Source organism: Saccopteryx bilineata, chromosome 5 (assembly GCF_036850765.1).
Source record: "Saccopteryx bilineata isolate mSacBil1 chromosome 5, mSacBil1_pri_phased_curated, whole genome shotgun sequence".
NCBI lineage: Eukaryota > Metazoa > Chordata > Mammalia > Chiroptera > Emballonuridae > Saccopteryx > Saccopteryx bilineata.
Genome location: NC_089494.1, coordinates 139,174,077 through 139,196,552, shown reverse-complemented (window position 1 = coordinate 139,196,552; position 22,476 = coordinate 139,174,077). Strand labels below are relative to the sequence as shown.

Genomic DNA, 22,476 nt, shown 5'->3' with positions numbered 1-22,476 from the left:
TCCCGGTCGGGCACATGTGGGAGTCTGTCTGACTGTCTCTCCCCATTTCCAGCTTCAGAAAAATACAAAAAAAAAAAAAATTAGGTTTCAGGTATACAATTCTATGATACATCCTGTATGTTGCATTGTGTGTTCACCACCCCAATTTAAGACTCCCTTTAATTTTAATAGAAACATTTCAAAGAAAATTAAACAGTAACAGGAGTTTTTGGGACAGAGTTATAATGAGTAAGATAGCTCTATCAGTTCCTCCAGGGGAAAAAGTAGTTGACAAAAAGACTTCTGTTTCTGGCAGAATGAGAGATATGTTATTATGAAAAGCTGGATAAAACAAAATAAACATAATTTTAATTTAATAGCTGACTTTGTTAAAAAGAAACAAACAAAAAACTAAGGAAAATTTCCAAATGCCAAAAACAAAAAAGAAAAGAAAATCCAAATCTGAAGCAAATACAGAGTAGAAACCAGGGAGATAGGCAAGTTCGGGCTCTTGGGTTGCTGTGTGAACAAATGTTGGTATGAGGAAACTTATCTTGGAGGCTGTACTGCCAGTGGCCAAGGCCACACAGGTTCACTTTGATTTGGGCAGACAGTAGAGGAAATGTGGAGCTGGAAAGCGCTGTGTCATTCCCGTTTATTGGAGGCTCGCAGAGACAGGCGAGCCAATAAGCAAAGGAAAACAGCTTTGCACAGTGGAGGGCAAGGGACCAGGAACAGTGCCCCTCATGGTGGCGGGAGAGCAATCTGTGAAAATCGCCACAGAGGGAAAGCACCCATAGTTTTTTACAGAGTATACACACACATGGCTTTCTGCCACATGCTCATGCACTAATCATGCAAAGTGCTTGCAGCCAAACAAGTGAGCAGCCTACCCACTCTTGTTTCCTCTACAGGGGTTAATGGCTTTCTGGTAGAGATTTCTCTGGAGCCTAGACCTGAGGCTATCAAAAGTGGCTAAACCCAAACTTTCAAAGGGATAACACTCTTCAGAGAAAGTGATCTAGACAAAATCCACTTGGCTGGCAAATTGAACAAAATAACCTGTCTGATACTTCAAGGACCCTAGTTTGGGGAGCAGAGGGGAAGCTTTAAGGAGGATTTGCAACTACCAGCCTCATGCCTGCCTTATCTGGGCCTGGAGCTTGAATTGAAATTATCTGTTTAGTAGGACAGATCCAAGCCAAGACATTATTTTAAAGCAATTCTTGTTTGAAGCCCCCCCCCCCAAGATGCCTAGAAAAAGCTAGTACAACTTTTCCCTGAAGAACCACCATCATCCAAGACCTCAGAACTCCTAGAAGCTGTGGTTAGCCCAAGAGTGTATGATAAAAAATAACAGCAGCAGTAGGAAACCATGAGCAATATAATGAAAATGAGAACAGATTTAGTTTTCCAGAAGGTTTGAATTGTGCAGTCCACTTACATGTACTTTTTTATAAAATGAATATACAGTCAGTCCTTTGTATCCCAAATTTTGCATCCATGGATTCAATCAACTGCAGATCAAAAACAGTATTTTCAATTAGCTGTTGGGAATCGATACAGAGGACTGATTGTATGCAATTTTTATGCCATTTTATATAAGGTTCTTGAGAATTCATGTATTTTGGTATCTTCAGCAGGTTGTGGGGGGAAAGTTCCCTGCAGATGTGAGGGATGACTATACTTAAGAAAAAAAGAAAATGACCCAGAATGATGACCTGAGATTTAAAAAAAAAAAAAAAAAAAGGCAAGTGTTGGGAAAACAGCTGTGTCAGGCTTGCTCGCTTGTGCTTTGCATGATTAGTGCGTGAGCACATGGCAGAACCATGTGTGTGTAGCCTATGTAAGGCTATAGGTGCTTTCATTCAGGGAAGATTGCGGATTGCTTGCCTGTCACTGTGAGGGCCTCTTTTGCTGTTTGTTTGCCTGCTGCCATGAGAAGTGGTTTTCCCCTGTTTATTTCCCTGCTTTTGGGAGAATTTAATAAATGAGAATGGCCTGCTGCTTTCTGGCTCCACAGTTTCTCTACCATCTGCCCAAATCCAATGGGAACCTACCTGGCCTTGGCCACTGGCATTACAGTGAGCAAAGAAAATACTATTTTATGTGTAATACTTAACATTATGTGTAAAACTTTAATAATGCATACAGTGGTACCTTGAGATACGAGTTTAATTTGTTGTGTAACCGAGCTCGTAAGTCAGTCAACCATGTATCAAACAAATTTCTCCCATTTAAAATAACTGAAATAGATTTAATCTGTTCCAACCCTGTGAAACATCCCCAAAGCATCCTAAATTATGAAAAGACATGTTTTTAATTAAGAAACACACATGTATACTTTACCAATGCATAACAAAATATATGAAATAAAAGAAAAAGGTGTTATATAGTACTGTATTCTTACCTTGGAGACAGAAGAGTGCGGCTAATGGAGGTGAATGGTGGAGGAGGAGGGAGGGAGGAAGGGACTGTAGACACATAAACTAAAACTGCACTTTCTTAACACTAACTGTAAACTAAAACTGCATTTCTTTACTTTAAACCAGGGGTCTCAAACTCAACTCAGCATGTGGGCCGCAAAGCAAGATCACAGCCGTTCGGTGGGCTGCACTAGGTCTACAAAAGGCAACTGTTACGCAACACTTTTCTCACTGCAGTTGCAAACAAAAAAAAAATCAGTACAACAAGCACAATCGTACATGCAGTTTACTCAGTGTCACAAAACGACCAGAAACTGTAGTTCGCATCACAACTGCTGTTAACTAAGCTAATATCTAGCTAGGATGCTAGAGAAATGAAAAATACAAGTAGACCCCTAGGCTTACTTAATTTTATCCAAAATATTTTGAACTTCGTGGATTAGTCTGTGGGCCGCACAAAATTGTTCGGTGGGCAGCATGCAGCCCGCGGGCCGCGAGTTTGAGACCCCTGCTTTAAACAATACTAAAACTGCCCTTTCTTTACTTAAAGTGAAACCATAAAAACTTAATTATAAAAAAATGCACTTTCTTAACTTTAAACTTAACCTAAGCTTAACATTACATTTTTTCATTTAATCATCACCTATTTTTGCCTTTTGTCTGTACTTTTGGCACTTTCACTTGCAGGAAAAATCTATCCAAAGAGGTTTGATTTTGCCTGCCTTTTAAAATGTTACAGAAATGTGACAAACAAGTATCATTAAAAAGTGCTCAAGCCCGACCAGTTGAAACTTTTTCTAGGTGTTTTTTTTTAATGAAACTTGAAAGCTTCTCCCACATTGCCAGCATGTCTTTAATTTCACTTGTAGAAATCACTTCCTCCGACTCTACCTCCTCCTCACTACTAATCTTTTGCAGAAGCTCTGTATGTTGCATCATCTGTAGCTCCTTAAACTCCTCAGTTGAGAGTTCCTCCTCATGTCCCTCAACAAGCTTGTTTACATCACCCTCATCTACCTCCAGACCCATTGACTTTCTGAGGGACACAATCTCCTCCAACGCTTCTACTCCGGTCTCGGTCTCTGGTTTGAATCCATCGAAGTCCCTGTGTACAACAACATCAGGCCATAACTTTTTTCATGCTGAGTTCAAGGTTCTTCTTGTAACCTCTTGCCATGCCAAGTCAATAATGCGTAAACATATCATGATGTTGTAGTGATCCTTTCAAAACTCTCAAAGGGTTAGAATTGTATTTTCAGTCACCTCAGAGCAGTGGTGGAACAAGTGCTTTATGTAAAGCTTTGTAAAGTTGGAAATGACCTGCTGATCCATAGGTTGCAAGATTAAAGTCGTGTTGGGTGGGAGGTAGAGGACTTTCATGAATTTGAACTCATTGAGAATGTCATCTTCAAGACCAGGTGGGTGGGCTGGAGCATTTTCAAGGATTAGTATTGCTTTCATCGGGAGTATATTTTCTTGAAGATATTTCTTCACTGCAGGACCAAATTTAATGAGATTTACCCATTCAGTAAAAAACTGCCTCATAACCCATGCCCTAGCATTGGTGCCACATAACCTGCAGTTTTTCTTTAAGAATCTTGTGAGTCTTAAAGGTTCAAGGATTTTCGGAATGATTACACTAGCAGTGGCTTTACTTTATAGTCACCGCTAGCATTTGCACACAATGCAAGGGTCAGATGGTCTTTCATGGGTTTATGGCCTGGCAACTTCTTCTCTGCGGTGATGAAAGTCCTCCAGGGCATTTTTTTCCAAAACAATCCTATTTCATCACAGTTGAACACTTATTGGGATGTAGCCTTCTTTTGGGATAAATGCAGCAAAATGTGCGATGTACTCCTCAGCTGCCTTAATGTCAGCACTCGCAGCTTCATGCCTCACCACTGAGTGGATGCCAGATCTCCTCTTGAAATTTTCAAACCAGCGTGACTTGCCTTAAATGTATCTTCTGCTGCCTCATTTGAGGTTGATGGTTCTTTCTTCTTCAAGTCACTGTAAATAATACGTGCCTTTTCACATATTACAGTCTCCGTCACTGTATCTCCTGCCAGCTCTTTCTCTTTCACCCACGCCAGCAGAAGCTTCTCCATTTCTTCATGGATATTTGTCCTTAATTGGGACAGAATTGTAGTTCCTTTCACTGGATTTTCACTTTCGATGGCATCCTTTTGTTTAAGGATGGTCCAAATTGTAGATGTATTGCGGTTGTACAGCCTTGCCAGTTCAATCACTCGTACACCACGCTCATGTTTTTCTATTATTTCTTGCTTTACTTCTATTGACATCATTCTCTTCTTCTTTTCACTCACTTACTTCACTCTCATGATAGCACACAAAAAAAGTTAGTAAAAAATGCAAAAATGGCCTCCCAGTGCTTACCACAGGCTGTGTTCTTACACTGACTATACAGAAAGAGGAGGCAGAGTAAACCCACCCATCTACACCTCAGCCCTGGCTCTTTGCCTGGTCTGTATTGTGAAAGGGGGGACATGGGGTAAAAAAAAATGCAAAAATGATGCAAGAACGAGTACAGCGCATAAGTTTTGACTTGATTCTGCGGGTAACACCTGAGAAAGAATGAGATGCTGGTGTTGTGCTGCCAATACTGGACCCATGCGCCAATGCGCCAACTAGTGGCAGCTTCCCGAATCACAACTCATATGTCAGAATTTCGCTCGGATCTGCAACAAAAATACGGACCAAGTTGCAGCTCGTGTCTTAAAAAAAAATTTGTATGTTGGTCTGCTCGTATCTCAAGGTACCAGTGTAATTTGTGACATTAGAAAAAATTACAAGATGTAATTAAATTACTAGACAAAATATGTAAACTAGGAGGAAATTGATCAAGTCTGAGCTTGTATGGTTCTTGAGGATGGTAAACATTAACAACATTATTACTACTATTTACATTAATTTCATCCTAGTAATATACCCATCATGTTGCTGTGATGTGTATATTAACCTACATTAGGGCCCACAATAACTCTATGAGTTTAATGATATTATTATCTCCATTTTACAGATGATAAAACTGACAACCTGAAGCCACAGAAGTGAGACAGGATTTGAATCCAGGTGATCTGGTTTGGGTCCATGATACTAACCACTAGGCTGTATTACTGCTAATTAATTTGCAGTTCTTATGCATGTAAAATTTAAAAGGTAACCACTTAAAGGAAAGTAGAATACAATAGCTATGCATTAAGAAGAAAAATGAAATAAAAAAGGAACATGTTAGCAATTCCACAGAAGTATATAAAAATCAAAGCAAATAAAAAGCATAAAATAAGATAGTAGAAATAAATAAAAAGATTAAAGTAATGAATAAATATTGCTTTTTAAAAGACAAGATCAACAGATTGGCTTAAAAATAGAAAATCTAGCTAAATTGTGCTTAACAGATTGGATTAAAAATAGAAAATTTAACTATTCTGTTTAGATGAAACAGTCAAAATACAAGAACACAGATAGTTTGATAGAATAAGGATGAAAAAAGATATGCTAGGCAAATAGTGAGAGAAAGCTGAGGTGACCATCTTAAAATATGATAAAATAGATTTACAGGCAAAGAGCACTATTGGTTATAAAGACAGTCACTATATTAAAAGCAAAGGTTAATTTTAAAGTTGTATGCACCCAGTGAAAAAGCTTTAAATTATATATAGCAAATACTGATAGAACTGCTTGAAGAAACTGTAAACCCACCATAAGGGTGGGAGATACTAGAAAATGGCAAGTTGAGGAGACAGTTAATAAGAAAATAGATTAACCACACAGTTGAGAATGTTGACTTAATGTACATAAACTGAAATCTGTACTCGCAAATTATGGTCTTTATATTTTTCTCAATCACAAAGAATGTAATTTACAAAAATTTGCTATGAAGCCATAAATCACATTTTAACCATTTTTAGTGAGCTAGTATACTGACCACACCATGTTTGCCCATTCAGTTAAATTAGTCACTAAAAAAGATTAACTTTCTCTCCACTTATTTCTGCTTATATTTTTATTTCTTATTTCTCCTTGTTTCTAATTTCTTATCTGAGAAGTTAAGATTATCAAGTTGAGACTGTTCTTTCTAATACTATCAGCTGAAATAGCTGCATTAATTCAGGGAAAAAAGACTACAGAACTAGAAATACTAACAGTCCTAGAAAGGAAAACTATATAATTAGTGTTAAAGAAATTATTCTCCAAAAACACATATTCTAAATATGTACACAACTAACAACAGACCTTCAAAATACATTAAGTAAAAACTGATCAGCCCTGGTCAGGTAGCTCAGTCGGTTAGAGCATCATCTGGCTATACCAAGGTTGTGGGTTCAATTCTTGATCAGGGCCCATGTAAGAGTCACCAATGAATGTGTAAATGAGTGGAACAACAAATCATTGTTTCTCTTTCTCTTTCTTTCTCCCCCTTCTTCTTTCTCTAAAGTCAATAAATTTTAAAAAATGTTCAAATCAGAGTAGAAATAGACAAATCCACAATTCAAGTTGGAGACTTTAGTACTCCTCACTCAGTAATTTGTAGACTAAGTACACAGAACATCAGTAAGGCTATACAAGACCTGTACAACACTTCCAGGTAACTTGATCAATTTGACATTTAAGTCAAGGAATGTTTCGAGGGAAATTAGAATATATTTTGAATTAAATTAAAGTAAAAATGCAACATATCAGAATATTGTTCATATATTATATATTTTTTTACTTATCCTATTGTAAGGTCTCTTCATTTTTTTTTTTTTTTGTAGTATAGATTAAAGTTTCTGTCTAGTATCATATTATCTCTGCCTGAGGAACTCTTAACATTTTCTTTATTTTTAGTGTTATTATGCTGGCAAAAATTTTATATTTGTTCATCTGAGAAAATTTTTTGTTTCTTCTTTATTCTTAAAAATATTTTCACTGACTATACCAGCAATTTTCAACTGGTGTGCCACAGTTTTAGATCTGGGGCTGGCTTGTATTCCTATCCCCTCAAACCTCAGATACCTAGGTTTGAATGCCTCACCTCCTTTATTCTGTTCCCCCACTTTCAGTGGGTGTTCACTAGTGCCTTAAGAATGAACATCTTTGGCCCTTGCCAGTTGGCTCAGTGGTAGAGCATCGGCCTGGCATGCAGGAGTCCCAGGTTCGGTTCCCGGCCAGGGCACACAGGAGAAGCGCCCATCTGCTTCTCCACCCCTCCCCCTCTCCTTCCTCTCTGTCTCTCTCTTCCCCTCCCGCAGCCAAGGCTCCATTGGAGCAGAGTTGGCCTGGGCGCTGAGGATGACTCTATGGCCTCTGCTTCAGGCGCTAGAATGGCTCTAGTTGCAACAGAGCAATGCCCCAGATGGGCAGAGCGTCGCCCCCTGGTGGGCATGCCGGGTTTATCCTGGTCGGACGCATGCAGGAGTCTGACTGCCTCCTCGTTTCCAACTTCAGAAAAATACAAAAAAAAAAAAAAAAGAAGAAGAAGAAGAAAAGAAAAAAAGAAAGAAAGAGTGAACATCTTTGTTAATCTTCTACCAGTGACTGAGGGAATTTGTCGATGGGGGAAAATGGAAGATTTATCTGGGTGGTCTCTTGTGTCTTTTTTCTCTTATCTTCTTTCGTGCCTGCATCTTGAAGGATGCTTTCTCAAACTCAAGCCTTCAAGTGCTGTGAATTCCTCTTATATGTGTGGCTCCCCAATATTTTATACTCTTTGCTAGCCCATATTTAAGTTCTACCAATTTATTAAAATTTTTAACTTAATTTTTACTGGTTTCTGGCAACATCTATGCCAGGTAAACAAGTGTTTTTATCCTCTTTCTCCTCACAGGAGCCTTTCCTTAGATTTTAGAATAGAGTTTATTGATGTGTCACCTCAGCTTCCTAATGAGTTCAAGAAAAGTTGGGACTTTTTAGATTGTCCAGAATTTTCTTGGTTATTTTTTATTTCATTAAATGTGAAAACAATACTGTTTTTAGCCTCTACATCTCATCTAGTCCCTGGCAGTGCCCATCTGTTATGCTTTAATGGGAGACTATGGAAATGTACAATTTATATTCATGGAGTATATTGACAAATCACCAAGGCCTTGGGTTTGGATTAACTCAAGCAGGAATTGCATTATAACAATCTTTACATTTCTATTTTCATCTTTTCATTACTGGTGAAAGTTGGAGTGTTAAAGTAATAACAGCGAACATATACATAATGCATAGTGCATGCCAAACCATTTTAAATGTGTTCCATATAATAACCCATTTAATCCTCACAACAACTTTCATTTTACTGGTAAATTGAAGCGCAGTGAGGGTAAGTTTCTTGTTTAAGGTATGCAGATTTAGAATTCTGAAGAGCATCTAGTCCTGTTATCTTATTTTACAAATGATAAATCTTGACCGATGAATTAAAGGATATATCTAATCTAATACAGGATCAAGATCTCCCCATTACCATTTTTAATTTAATAATAGCACTTGATTAAAAGTGGGAGTACAGTTCTAGTGCTCCTGACACTCATTTAAATTGATCTATTTGATTTTCCTTTAATTTATGTTACTGGAAGGAAATGTGATCAAATATAGAAATGAACTTTTCTAGATTGTCTAGATCCTGAAATCCAGTTTTGAATGATTCCTTATTTATACTAGAATTTATTTATATGTTCAACTCAAATGATGGAGAAGAGAGCAGTTTTCAGATTTAATTATATCACATCCATTATGTATGTCCTAGTACAAAATACAACCACAGTTAAAATATTCATCTTTATTCAGACAGAGAATAAAGCAAATGCCCATAGATTAGAATTTTTTAATGAAAGGCTGTTTCCCTCTAGATCAGGGGTCAGAAAACTTTTTGGCTGAGAGAGCCATGAACACATATTTTAAAATGTAATTTCTTGAGAGCCATACAATGACCTGTGTATGTTACGCATTATCCAATAAAAGTTTGGTGTTGTCCCATAGGACAGCTGTGATTGGTTCCAGCCACCCGCAATCATGAACATGAGCGGTAGGAAATGAATGGATTGTAATACATGAGAATGTTTTATATATATATATATATATATATATATATATATATATATATATATATATTTTTTTTTTTTTTTTTTTTTTTTTTTTTTTTTTTGTATATTTCTGAAGCTGGAAACGGGGAGAGACAGTCAGATAGACTCCCGCATGCACCCGACCGGGATCCACCCGGCACACCCACCAGGGGCGACGCTCTGCCCCTCCGGGGCGTCGCTCTGCCGTGACCAGAGCCACTCTAGCGCCTGGGGCAGAGGCCAAGGAGCCATCCCCAGCGCCCGGGCCATCTTTGCTCCAATGGAGCCTTGGCTGCGGGAGGGGAAGAGAGAGACAGAGAGGAAGGAGGGGGGAGGGGGGAGAAGCAGATGGGCGCTTCTCCTATGGGTGCCCTGGCCGGGAATTGAACCCGGGTCCCCCGCACGCCAGGCCGACGCTCTACCACTGAGCCAACCGGCCAGGGCTGTTTTATATTTTTAACGTTATTATTTTTTGTATTAAAGATTTGTCTGCGAGCCAGATGCAGCCATCAAAAGAGCCATATCTGGCTCACGAGCCATAGGTTCCCAATCCCTGTTCTAGGCACAGGAATTCTGTCCTGGGTTAAGGACAGGATGCAAAACTGAGGCCTAGAATTAGATCAGGACACAAGCAGCCACACAGAACTCGTGGAGAGAGAATTGAGAAGCCATTTTCAATAGAGATAACTTACTGGGTCTTTCAGCCTGGTTCTTTTTCTCTCCTTGAGTCCTACGTGGCTATTGTCAGTAGGTAGGTAGACAGATAAGCAGGTAGGTAGACAAATAGATAATCTGTATATATATATATATATATCTTTATACCTGTATCTATAGATATCTATATATCTACCTTAATGTATCTGATAGCTATCTGATAGATACAGTATATTTGGAATAGATCTAACTCCAGAATGATGTCCCATTCAAAACCATCAGAATTAGTTTTTTGCATAGCTCATTTGGAATGTGGTTTATGACCTATACCAATTAATGTCTAATAATTTGTATGTAATAATTCACAGTGGATGGTGATGTGTTCATTGGGGCTAGGTTAGTGTAGAGCAGCAGTAAGTACCACAGGGGAAGTTTCTCATCATCCTTGAAAATGCTGCTCAGACTGAAGGACTGGGCAGCTACCATGGGCTATCAGGACTGAGGAGGACTTCCGAGACTGTCCACCTCAGTGTTCTCACTCTACTGACAGTGTGAGTGTGGCCTGAATATGGTGAGTGATTTCTCCTAAACCAGACCATATCATTGCCTTTGCAGACAGTTTTATTTTGTAGATGGCTGGTATTCATTCACTGGGATGGGCACCTGGTATCGTATCATCCTTCCATCTGTGACTTTAGAAGTTCATTGTCCTTGTCACTCAGTTTGCTTATTTCTAAAGCAGGGATAGTGACAGTTCCTTTCTGCAAGTCTGACTTTAAGATTATTTAAAATAAGATGTGAAAAGCATTAAAAGGGGAAAACTCAATACATATTGAATAAAACTCAAGTAAGTGTTCCTTATAATTATTAGTTATATCAGAATATCTATGCTAACTTTTAAACTTTAAAATAGTTTTTTTTTAATTTAAATTTAGTTAATTATTAAATCCAAATCATACTGTAATGTGTATTAATGCCAATATACTTATAGTTTAGGTAACAGAGTCCTAGAGATGATATTGTCAGAAAATCCAAGATAGGTCTATACAAGGTGAAGGTGTGGGCAGTTCCCTGCCCATTGTTTATCTCAGGAAAACACCATGCCTTAGTTCCGGCCATAGTAAATTATCTGTAAATATGTTAAAAAAGGTATAAATATATAGTAAAATACATATAAAATAAGTTCCTAGTTAAAGTAAGTCTATATATTTAATTAGGTATTTCTGGTTCTATATTTGATCTTAAATTTTCAATCTTCATCAGACTACATTGGTCATTACAAACTATCATTATCTTTGCATTGAATTATGTATGAATTTCTTTACTTTAACAAAGATTTTGCAGCATCTTCAGTACACTTCCGATTTTAAAGTTATTTATAAAAACAATTTGATAATATGCTTATAATTATATGCAAGCTCTTTTTTCAAATTCAAGATAAAAAAAACATTGTTTCCCCAATCTGTGGTCTTGTTCGCCACATCTATTAAATACGAATGATGACAGCATCTGGAATCTAGTCCATGTTTACTCTCCAGGAGCTTGTTTGCGGTGATACAAATTTTTCTTAATTTTAAAGTACACTTACTTTTCTTCTTAAATCACACTTTGTGTAGAAACAAATGAATTTATTTTGCTTCCTTGATATCAAAATTGCCCCTGTAACACATTTCCTGAAATATTTAATTTATCACCATATTTAATATAATCCCAGTTTTAACAATTCGGGGTACTTTTCCTACTGTGTTAATGAGTTAGTTATTAAGACAAGGCATTTGGATGTCTGTTGGCATTTAAGATCCATTTTATTTTTTTAGTCTATTTTTTTAAAAGATTTTATTTATTTATTTTAGAGGAGAGAGACAGAGAGAGAGATAAGGAGGGAAGAGCAGGAAGCTTCAACTCCTTTTTTTGTGTGTTGACCTGGCAAGCCCAGGGTTTTGAACCAGTGACTTCAGCATTCCAGGTCGATGTTTTGTCCACTATACCAGCACAGGTCAGTTCAGGCAAGATCCATTTACTTGCTATATGGTTTTTCTCATGCAGCAGTGATAAATAAATGAAAATCTTGATACAAACAAGTCTTCACATCAGTGCTTTAGGTGAAGTATTTTTATTCTCTTAAATTGTTCTATAATAGCAAAATAAGTAAAAATTAAAGTCTAAATTAAAATCTGACCTTAAAGAGTTTTAAGGTCAAGACAGATTTCACAAAGGTCGACTAAGGGATTAGTCACCTAATTCTTAGAGATTGATGTGTACGCTCAACAGCCCACTTGGATTCAAGTCACTATGTCACAACCAATTAGTGGGGCTGCAGCAGTTGTACATCATGAGGATATAGATAGGGAGGCACGGTCCCTCACAGGGACAGGGTGCTTAGGAAAAGTGGTTGATGGAAAACAAAAATAAACAAATGGCCAGGGTCCATGGCTTGACTTCCCAGCACACAGGCACATGCACACACACACACACACACAACACACACACATACAACACCTGTGTGTAGTATTCCCAATAGTGTCACTCCAATGAACTGGGCATGCCTAGAGGATATATTTCTGTTTGTCACGATAGAAATCCCAGAACCTAAACTAAATAAATACTACTGCTGCTATTTTGGTGCCTAAAAAGGTACATTCTTAAAATTTTACATTTATAATTTTATTTATAACTTGCATTTTTTTAATGACAGACAGAGAGAGACAGAGAGAGGGACAGATAAGGACAGACAGACAGGAAGAGAGACAGATGAGAAGCATCAGTTCTTCATTGCAACACCTTGGTTGTTCATTGATTGCTTTCTCATATGTGCCTTGACCAGGTGGCTACAGCAGACTGAGTGACCCCTTGCTCAAGCCAGAGACTTGGGCTCAATCTGGTGAGCCTTACTCAAACCAGATGAACCCATGCTTAAGCTGGCAACCTCGGGTTTTGAACCTGGGTCCTCCGCGTCCCAGTCCGATGCTCTATCCACTGCATCACCTCCTGGTCAGGCTCTTGTATTTGTTTATGTCTTGATTGTATTCTGAGGTCTCTGGGGAAGCAGAACTCTATCAAGAAAGCACTGACTATATTTGCTTTAGCTGTATGTGTCTCTAAAGGGCTTGGTTATCCATTTATTGTTTTGTTTTGTTTTGTTTTGTTTTTGGTGGGAAACAATGAAAAGTGAATAAATTACAATGATGAAAACTTGAAATATATATGTATCACATGAAATTACAAGGAGAAATATAGTTTGTCATGAAGACAGTAAGCTGTCAAACTAAGCTATTATTTCCAGAGGATTTTTAATCATTTTGCATTATAACAGACATCAAGATTTTTAAAAATAGAAAAGTTCCTAAAATTATTGACTTTCAACCCATTTTGAAAACGATCTTGACATTTTAGAAAACAACCTTGTGATTAATTTTAACAAAACATCTTTGTTCAGTTAATGCAGGGATCGGGAACCTTTTTGGCTAAGAGAGCCATGAACGCCACATATTTTAAAATGTAATTCCGTGAGAACCATACAACAACCCGTGTATGTTAAGCATTGTCCAATAAAAATTTGTGTTGTCCCGGAGGACAGCTGTGATTGGCTCCGGCCACCCGCAACCATGAACATGAGTGGTAGGAAATGAATGGATTGTATACATGAGAGTGTTTTATATTTTTAACATTATTATTTTTTGTATTAAAGATTTGTCTGCGAGCCAAATGCAGCTATCAAAAGAGCCACAGCTGGCATGGGCCATAGGTTCCCGACCCCTGCTCTAGATAATTGTTAAATAGTATATTAGATTATGGAAACCACTCATTTCTTAAGAGTGGTTTTTAGTTCTATTAATGAGTGAGTCATAAATCTAGTTAATTCATTATCATAGCTCTATTCCTAACTCTTCTCTTCTACTTAATGCAGTGATTATATCATTTTAGGGCCAAGTTTTCTTCTTATATTCTTTCTTTTTCTTCTTCACCTTTCTATGTTGGTTACATATGCACAAAATAGTGTGGCAGGATAGGAGTCCTACAACATATTCCTCATGTTCTGTGACTCACCAGTAAGTTGGCCTCTGTTATCTCACCTTCACCTCATGATAATATGAGGATCAAATTAGATCAATTATTGACCCACAAACATGTGTTGAACTTCTGTCATATGTCATATACAATGATGGACACTGGGGACACAAAGTTGAGTAGGATATAGCTGTTGCTTTCTGTGAGTTTATGTTCTAGTATGGGGATTGATGTGTAAATAATTATGACATGCAGTGAAATGTATAAGTGAGGTAGGAGAGGTAGTTGAGAGAGAGTCAGAATATTCACAGTGGGAGGATTTATAATGTGCAATAAAGGCCCACTAAACAGGTGAAGAGAAAGCATTCCAGGCAAAGGGAAAAGCATTTAAATATTTTCCAAGTGTGCCCTTGGTACAGGCCCACTTAGAAAATATGAGGGATTCTCATTATTTTTAAGAATCAAAGGATTATGAAAAATGTAACTTGAATTAAAAACTATCCTGTTACAATTGTTGATAATAACCTTGGAGAAGTGCTAGTTTAAATTCACAAATAAGATATGGAGATAGAATGACAAATCTAGTATGTAATTAAATGTCAGAAATTAGATTCTTCAAGTCTTTATTATCATAAGCCATGTTAATGAACATTTTCATTAATTACCTTGACAAGAAAATCATCACACACTACAAGGTCACAAAAACATAACAAATACAAATTAACATTGCTTAGGATGTCAAGGTTAATTAATTAAATATAGGATTGGCTGGCATTATAGTAAAAATCCATACAATGTAGAAAGAGATGGGGAAATTTACTCAGATTCAGTTTGGCTCTTTTTATCTATTATGTCAATGACATTTTATAACATTGACTTTTAGAAGAGAATTCTATATACTATCTCTCTAAAATGACCAAATTCCTATTACTACTCTAGCCTCTTGTGTCATTTGGAATACTCTGGGAAAATTTTGGTGTTAGAGGTAAGAATTTAAGAAAAAAATATAAGACAGGTTAGTTAATGACATGTACTTTAATGTTTAAAGATGGACCAGGGCCCTGGCTGGTTGGCTCAGCAGTAGAGCGTCGGCCTGGCGTGTGGGGGGACCCGGGTTCAATTCCCGGCCAGGGCACATAGGAGAAGTACCCATTTGCTTCTCCACCCCCCCTTCCTCTCTGTCTCTCTCTTCCCCTCCCGCAGCCAAGGCTCCATTGGAGCAAGGATGGCCCAGGCGCTGGGGATGGCTCCTTGGCCTCTGCCCCAGGCACTAGAGTGGCTCTGGTCTTGGCAGGGTGACGCCCCGGAGGGGCAGAGCATGGGCGTGCTGGGTGGATCCCGGTCGGGCGCATGCGGGAGTCTGTCTGACTGTCTCTCCCCGTTTCCAGCTTCAGAAAAATACAAAAAAAAAAAAGATGGACCAGGTGTCTACAGAATCAATTTATAAAGCTTAAAAGCAAAAGAGAAAATGTATATGATGATAAAACCTTAACATACCTTATTATTGCATGGAAAAAGAAAATGTAATTTCAAAAGGAAAGGCGAGGGTAATAGGAAACATCCAAGGAAGAAGTAGATCAATACTCAAAAATAATGGTCACAAAATATATATTTTTTTGGTCATTAGCAACACAAATATAATAGATAAACAGGTAAGTGACTCTGTAGCAGGGAGGTTTTCAGATGTATAAGGCAAGGCATTTCTTGGAGTATTTTCTTGTATTTGTCTCACTGTGAACTTTCACTTATGTTCATTCTTCTAGATAACTATATTTTATGTAAATAACATTGCCTTTTGAAATGTTTATTATTTGCCCTTTTTGTGTGTGTGTGTATGTGTGTGACAGAGACAGAGAGAGGGACAGTCAGGGACAGACAGGAAGGTAAGATACACATAAGTATCTCAAAGAGAGATGAGAAGCATCAACTCTTCATTGTGTCATCTTAGTTCTTCATTGATTGCTTTATTACATGTCTTGACTAGGGGGCTACAGCAGATTGAGTGATCCCTTGTTCAAGCCAGCGACCTTGGGGTTTTGAACCGTAGCCCTCTGGGTCCCAGTTCAATGTACTATCCACTGCCCCACTGCCTGGTCAGACAATGCTCAATTTTAAGTGAACCAAATGTACTATATTTCCTTGGTTGTATAAGGGCACCAAAGTAATGCACATTAAAAATAAAATTTTACTGTAATAAAAATTTAATTAAAGTACTAAAAATATTCAGAGGAAGACAAGATGGCAATGGAATAGGCAGACGTACCAACTCCCACCTCCCAGAACCAAAGTGGATTACAAACTAATTTTAAGAACTATCACCTGGAAAAACCAACTTTGTACTAAACTAAGAGGACTCTTCAACCAAGGAACACACAGAGACTGGTGTTCCACACAGAGAAGCCACACAGAGACTGGTAGGAAAAGCAGAAATGCAGAGAGGGCTGCCCAGCTCCCTGGAGCGAACGGCAGCCGGGAGAGACTCACGTGGCAGGAAGTGAGTTTAGCAGAGAGGGGAGGGTCCTGAGTCCCAGGAACAAAGCCGCAGCCTGCAGCCCCAGAGCCTAGAAGAGGCTTATGGACAGTATTTAGCTGGAAACAAGACAGGATACTGTTTGTGAGAAAGAGACTGATTTCTCAGACACAGGATTCTTCTTAAAGGGACCATGCAGAACACCTCTCTCACACCACTCACCCGGGGCTCAGGGGGACAGAGAGAGAAGAGAGGACTGGAGTAACAGGAAGAGAATGTAATCTAGGAGGCACAGGGAGAAACATTTTGGGAGACAGCCACCCTAACACCTGGGATGAGTCACTCCCCAAATCTGAAGTGAATATTTCCCCTGGAAGCAGCAATACCAGCAATGGGAAGCAGGACACCAGCCAAACAAGCTCTTCCCTGGCACTCAGAGCAGAGTCACTTAGAATAAGGGAGCTTTCAGGACTACAGTAGTGAGTCTTAGGGTCTCAGCTGCAGCACTCCCACCTTCACAGCTGTGGGCTCACCTGAGGGTGGGCAGCGGCAGGATGCGGAAGTGCAGTTCTGTCGGCAAGGGGGGAAGCTGGGTGGCCACCACTAGGCCCAGGTGTGAGCTCAGTCTTGCCCAGCAGGGGAGGAGGGGTTGTGCAATAGTGGTCAAGCCCAGCTGTGGGCCACTTGTAATCCAGCCTGCGGGAGAAGGACAGGAACCCTGGAGGGGGTGGAGACTGGCCCTTGAGCAAGGGCGCAGGAGCACAGCCTTGCCCCGCCCACAGAACCGAGGCTTGTGGCCTGACTTGGGAGCTGGCTCCTCCCATGGGGGTGGAGCCAAAAACCCAGAACAGGCAGAGTCCTGCCACTGAGCATGGGCATGCAGTCCCACCTGGCCTGTGGAGCCAAGGCTTGCAGCCATCCCACGAGTGGGCTCCTCTTGCAAGGGTAAGACAGAAACTTGGAAACAGGCAGAGACCCGCAGCTGAGCGGGTCCGAACAGAACGCCACCCATGAGGGTGGGGCGAAGGCCAAGGACACCAAGCCTTGTGCACCTGAGAACATGATCACAGCAACTCCCGTGAAGGAGAGGTAGAAACCACAGCAACAGCCCCAGTGGGCAGGCACCGGCAACACCCATACCCAAACGCCCTAGGCAGCAACAGCAGAGGTGGTGGTGGGCCTGCAGACAGACAATACCTAGGGAACAGAGGCCACACCCAGTGGACTCCAGTGGCCAAGACCTTCTTTTACACAGAGAAGATGAGAAGGCAATGAAATATAACACAAATGAATCAAGAGAAATCCCCAGAAAAGGACCTGAATGAATCAGATATAACCAAATTACCAGATGCAGAGTGTAAAGTAACAATTGTTAGGATGCTCAAAGATATTAGAACAACAATAGATGGTCATTACAAACACCTAAATAGATATCAAATTTAAAACAGGACATTGAAATAATAAAAAAGAATCACTCAGAAATGACAAATACAATATCAGAAATGAAGACCACAATGGAAGGATTTAAAAGCAGGATGGATGAAGCTGAAAATCGAATCAGCAAGTTAGAGGACACAATAAATAAAGGCACAGAAGCAGAGCATAAAAAAGAAAAGAGACTAAAAAAGTCTGAGGAAACTCCGCATAATAGGGGTTCCTGAAGAAGAGAAAGAACGAGGGATAGAGACTTTGTTCAAGCATATCATAGCTGAAAACTTCCCTCAATTAAGGTAGGAAAACATCTCACATGTTCAGGAAGCACAGAGAACTCTATTAAAGAGAAACCCAAAAAAAATCAACACCAAGACACATCATAATTAAAATACCTAAGCTAACTGATAAAGAGAAAATATTAAAAGCTGCTAGAGAAAAAAAGACTATCATCTACAAAGAAGCCCCCATAAGGATGACTTCTGACTTCTCAACAGAAACACTTGAGGCCAGAAGGGAATAGCAAGACATATTCAAAGTAATGCAGAACAAGAGCCTACAACCAAAACTATTTTATCCAGCAAGGCTATTGTTTAAAATTGAAGGAGAAATAGAAAGCTTTCCAGACAAAAAATACTTCAAGGAATTCAGTACAACCAAACCAAGCTGCAAGAAATGCTAAGGGGCCTGTTGTAAACAGATCAAAAAAAGAAAAAGACTATAGCAAAAGAGGAATACAATTTTAAATAATAAAATGGCAATAAACAATTACATATCAATAATAACCTTAAATGTAAATGGATTAAATGATACGATCAAACGACATAGGGTAGCTGCATGGATAAGAAAACAGGACCCATACATATGCTGTCTACAATGGACACACCTTAAAACAAAAGATGCACATAGACTGAAAATAAAAGGATAGAAAAAAATATTTCACGCAACTGGAAATGAGAAAAAAGCTGGGGTAGCAATACTTATATCAGACAAAACGAACTTTAAAACAAAGACTATAGTAAGACATAAAGAAGGTCACTACATAATGATAAAGGGGGCAATCCAACAGTAAGATATAACCATTATAAATATCTACGCACCTAATATAGGAGCTCCTAAATATATAAAGCAGACTTTGATGGATTTAAAGGGGGAGATCAACAGCAATACTATAATAGTAGGGGATTTCAATACCCCACTAACATCACTAGATAGATCCTCAAGAAAGAAAATTAACAAAGAAACAGCAGACTTAAAGGACACACTAGATCAAATTGATTTAATAGATATCTTCAGAACCTTTCAGCCTAAAGCAGCAGAATATACATTCTTTTCAAGTGCTCGTGGTACATTCTCTAGAATAGACCAACCACATCTTAGGGCACAAAAGCGGTCTCAACAAATTTAAGAAGATTGAAATCATATCGAGCAACTTTCTCTGATCACAATGGCATGAAACTAGAAATCAACCACAACAGAAAAACTGAAAAATACTCAAACACTTGGAAACTAAATAGCACGTTATTAAGTAACAAATGGGTAAACAATGAGTTAAAGAAGAAATTAAAAAATTCCTAGAAACGAACAATAATGAGCATACATCAACTCAAAATTTATGGGACACAGCAAAAGCAGTCCTGAGAGGGAAGTTTATAGCATTACAGGCATTTCTCAAGAAGCTAGAAAAAGCTCAGATAAAAAACTTGATGCTACATCTAAAAGAACTAAAAAAAGAACAGCAAGTAAAGCCCAGAGGTAGTAGAAGGAAAGAAATAATAAAGATCAGAGCAGAAATAATGACATAGAGGCTAAAGAAACAATACAGAGGATTAATGAAACCAGGAGCTTGTTCTTTGAAAAGGTAAACAAGATCAATGAACCTTTAACCAGACTCACCAAGAAAAAAAGAGAGAGGACTCAAATAAATAAAATTAGAAACGAGAGTGGAGAAATAACAACTGACACAACAGAAATACAAAATATTGTACAAAAATACTATGAAGAACTGTACACCAAAAAACTAGACAACCTAGATGAAATGGACAAATTTCTTGAAACATATAATCTTCCAAAAATTAATCTGGAAGAATCAGAAAACCTAAACAGACCAATTACAACAAATGAGATTGAAACAGTTATCAAAGAACTCCCAAAAAATAAAAGTCCTGGGCCTGGTGGCTTCAGAAGGGAATTCTACCAAATATTCAAAGAAGAACTAACTCCTATCCTTCTCAAGCTATTTCAAAAAATTTAAGAGGAAGGAAGACTTCCAAACTCCTTTTATGAGGCAAGCATAATTCTGATTTTAAAACCAGGCAAAGACAACACAGAAAAAGAAACTATAAGCCAATATTCCTGATGAATTTAGATGCTAAAATCTTCAACAAAATATTAGCAAACTGGATACAGCAATATATGAAAAAAAATCATACACCAGGATCAAGTGGCATTTAATCATGGGAGGCAAGTCTGGTACAATATTTGCAAATCAATCACTGTGATTCATCACATAAACAAAAGGAAGGAGAAAAACCACATGATAATTTCAATAGATGCAGAAAAAGCATTTGATAAAATCCAGCACCCATTCATGATCAAAACTCTCAGCAAAGTGGGAATACAGGGAGCATACCTCAACATGATAAAGACTATGACAAACTCACAGCCAACATCATACTCAATGGGCAAAAGTTAAAAGCAATCCCCTTAAGATCTGGAACAAAGCAAGGGTGCCCCCTTTCACCACTCTTATTCAACATAGTTCTGAAAGTCCTAGCGACAGCAATCAGATAAGAAAAAGAAATAAAAGGCATCCAAATTTGAAAAGAAGAAGTAAAACTATCATTATTTGCAGATGATATGATATTGTATATAGAAAACCCTAAAGTCACAGTCAAAAAATTACTAGACTTGATAAATGAATTCAGCAAGGTGACAGGATATAAAATTAATACTTAGAAATCAGAGGCAGGCCTGACCTGTGGTGGCGCAGTGGGATAAAGCGTCGACCTGGAACACTGAGGTCGCCGGTTTGAAACCTTGGGCTTGCCTGGTCAAGGCACATATGGGAGTTGATGCTTCCTGCTCCTCCCCCTTCTCTCTCTCTCTGTCTCTCTCTCTCACTCCTCTCTCTCTAAAAAAAATCAATAAATAGAAATCAGAGGCATTTTTATACACTAACAATGAACTGTCAGAAAGAGAAATTAATGAATCAATCCCCTTTACCATTGCAACCAAAAAAATAAAGTACCTAGAAATAAATTTAACCAGGGAGATTCAAGACTTGTACTCAGAAAATTATAAAACATTGATAAAAGAAATCAGGGAAGATACAAAAAAGTGAAAGCATATACCGTGCTCATGGTTAGGAAGAATAAACATCATTAAAATGTCTATATTACCCAAAGCAATTTATAAATTCAATGCAATACCAATTAAAATACCAATGACTTACTGTAAAGATATAGAACACATATACCAAAAATTTATATGTAACCAAAGGAAAACACTAATAGCCTCAGCAATCTTGAAAAGGAAGAATAAAGTGGGAGGTATCACACTTCCGGATATCAAGTTATACTATAAGGCCATTGTACTCAAAACAGCCTGGTACTGGCATAAGAACAAGCATATAGAAAAATGGAATAGAACTGAGAATCCAGAAATAAACCCACACATTTATGGACAGCTGATATTTGACAAAGGAGGTAAGAGCATACATTGGAGCAAAGACAGCCTCTTCAACAAATGTTGTTGGGAAAATTGGACAGCTACCTGCAAAAAAATGAAACTAGACCACCAACTTACATAATTCACAAAAATCAACTGAAAATGGATAAAAGACTTAAATGTAAGCCGTTAAACCATAAGCATCTTAGAAGAAAACATAGGCAGTAAGCTCTCGGACATTTCTCACAACAATATATTTGCCGATTTGTCTCCACAGGCAAGTGAAATAAAAGACAGGATAAACAAATGGGACTATATCAAACTAAAAAGCTTCTGCACAGCTAAAGAAAATAAAAACAGAATAAAAAGACAAACTACATAATGGGAGAATATATTTGAGAATGCGTCTGATAAGGGGTTAATAACTAAAATTTATAAAGAACATGTAAAACTCAATACCAGGAAGACAAATAATCCAATCCAAAAATGGGCAAAAGAAATCAATAGACACTTCTCCAAAGAGGACATACAGATGGCCAATAGGCATATGAAAAAATGCTCAACATCACTAATGATTAGAGAAATGCAAATTAAAACCACAATGAGATATCACCTCACACCAGTCAGAATGGCGCTCATCAACAAAACAACACAGAATAAGTTCTGTCGAGGATGTGGAGAAAAGGGAACCCTCCTGCACTGCTGGTGGGAATGCAGACTGGTGCAGCCACTGTGGAAAACAGTATGGAGATTCCTCAAAAATTTAAAAATCGAACTGCATTTTGACCCA

At 38.3% G+C, this 22,476-nt stretch overlaps 1 protein-coding gene and 1 non-coding gene across 2 annotated transcripts in view; both read left to right on the top strand.

The window, feature by feature from the left end:
• The window catches only part of GPR158 (G protein-coupled receptor 158), a 532,888-nt gene that overhangs the window by 162,644 nt on the left and 347,768 nt on the right, over positions 1-22,476 (top strand). The gene's annotated exons all lie outside the window — the stretch shown is intronic.
• LOC136307263 (small nucleolar RNA SNORA51) lies at positions 4,786-4,916 on the top strand. Its single transcript, XR_010725921.1, has one exon. It is a non-coding gene; the product is annotated as a small nucleolar RNA SNORA51 (small nucleolar RNA).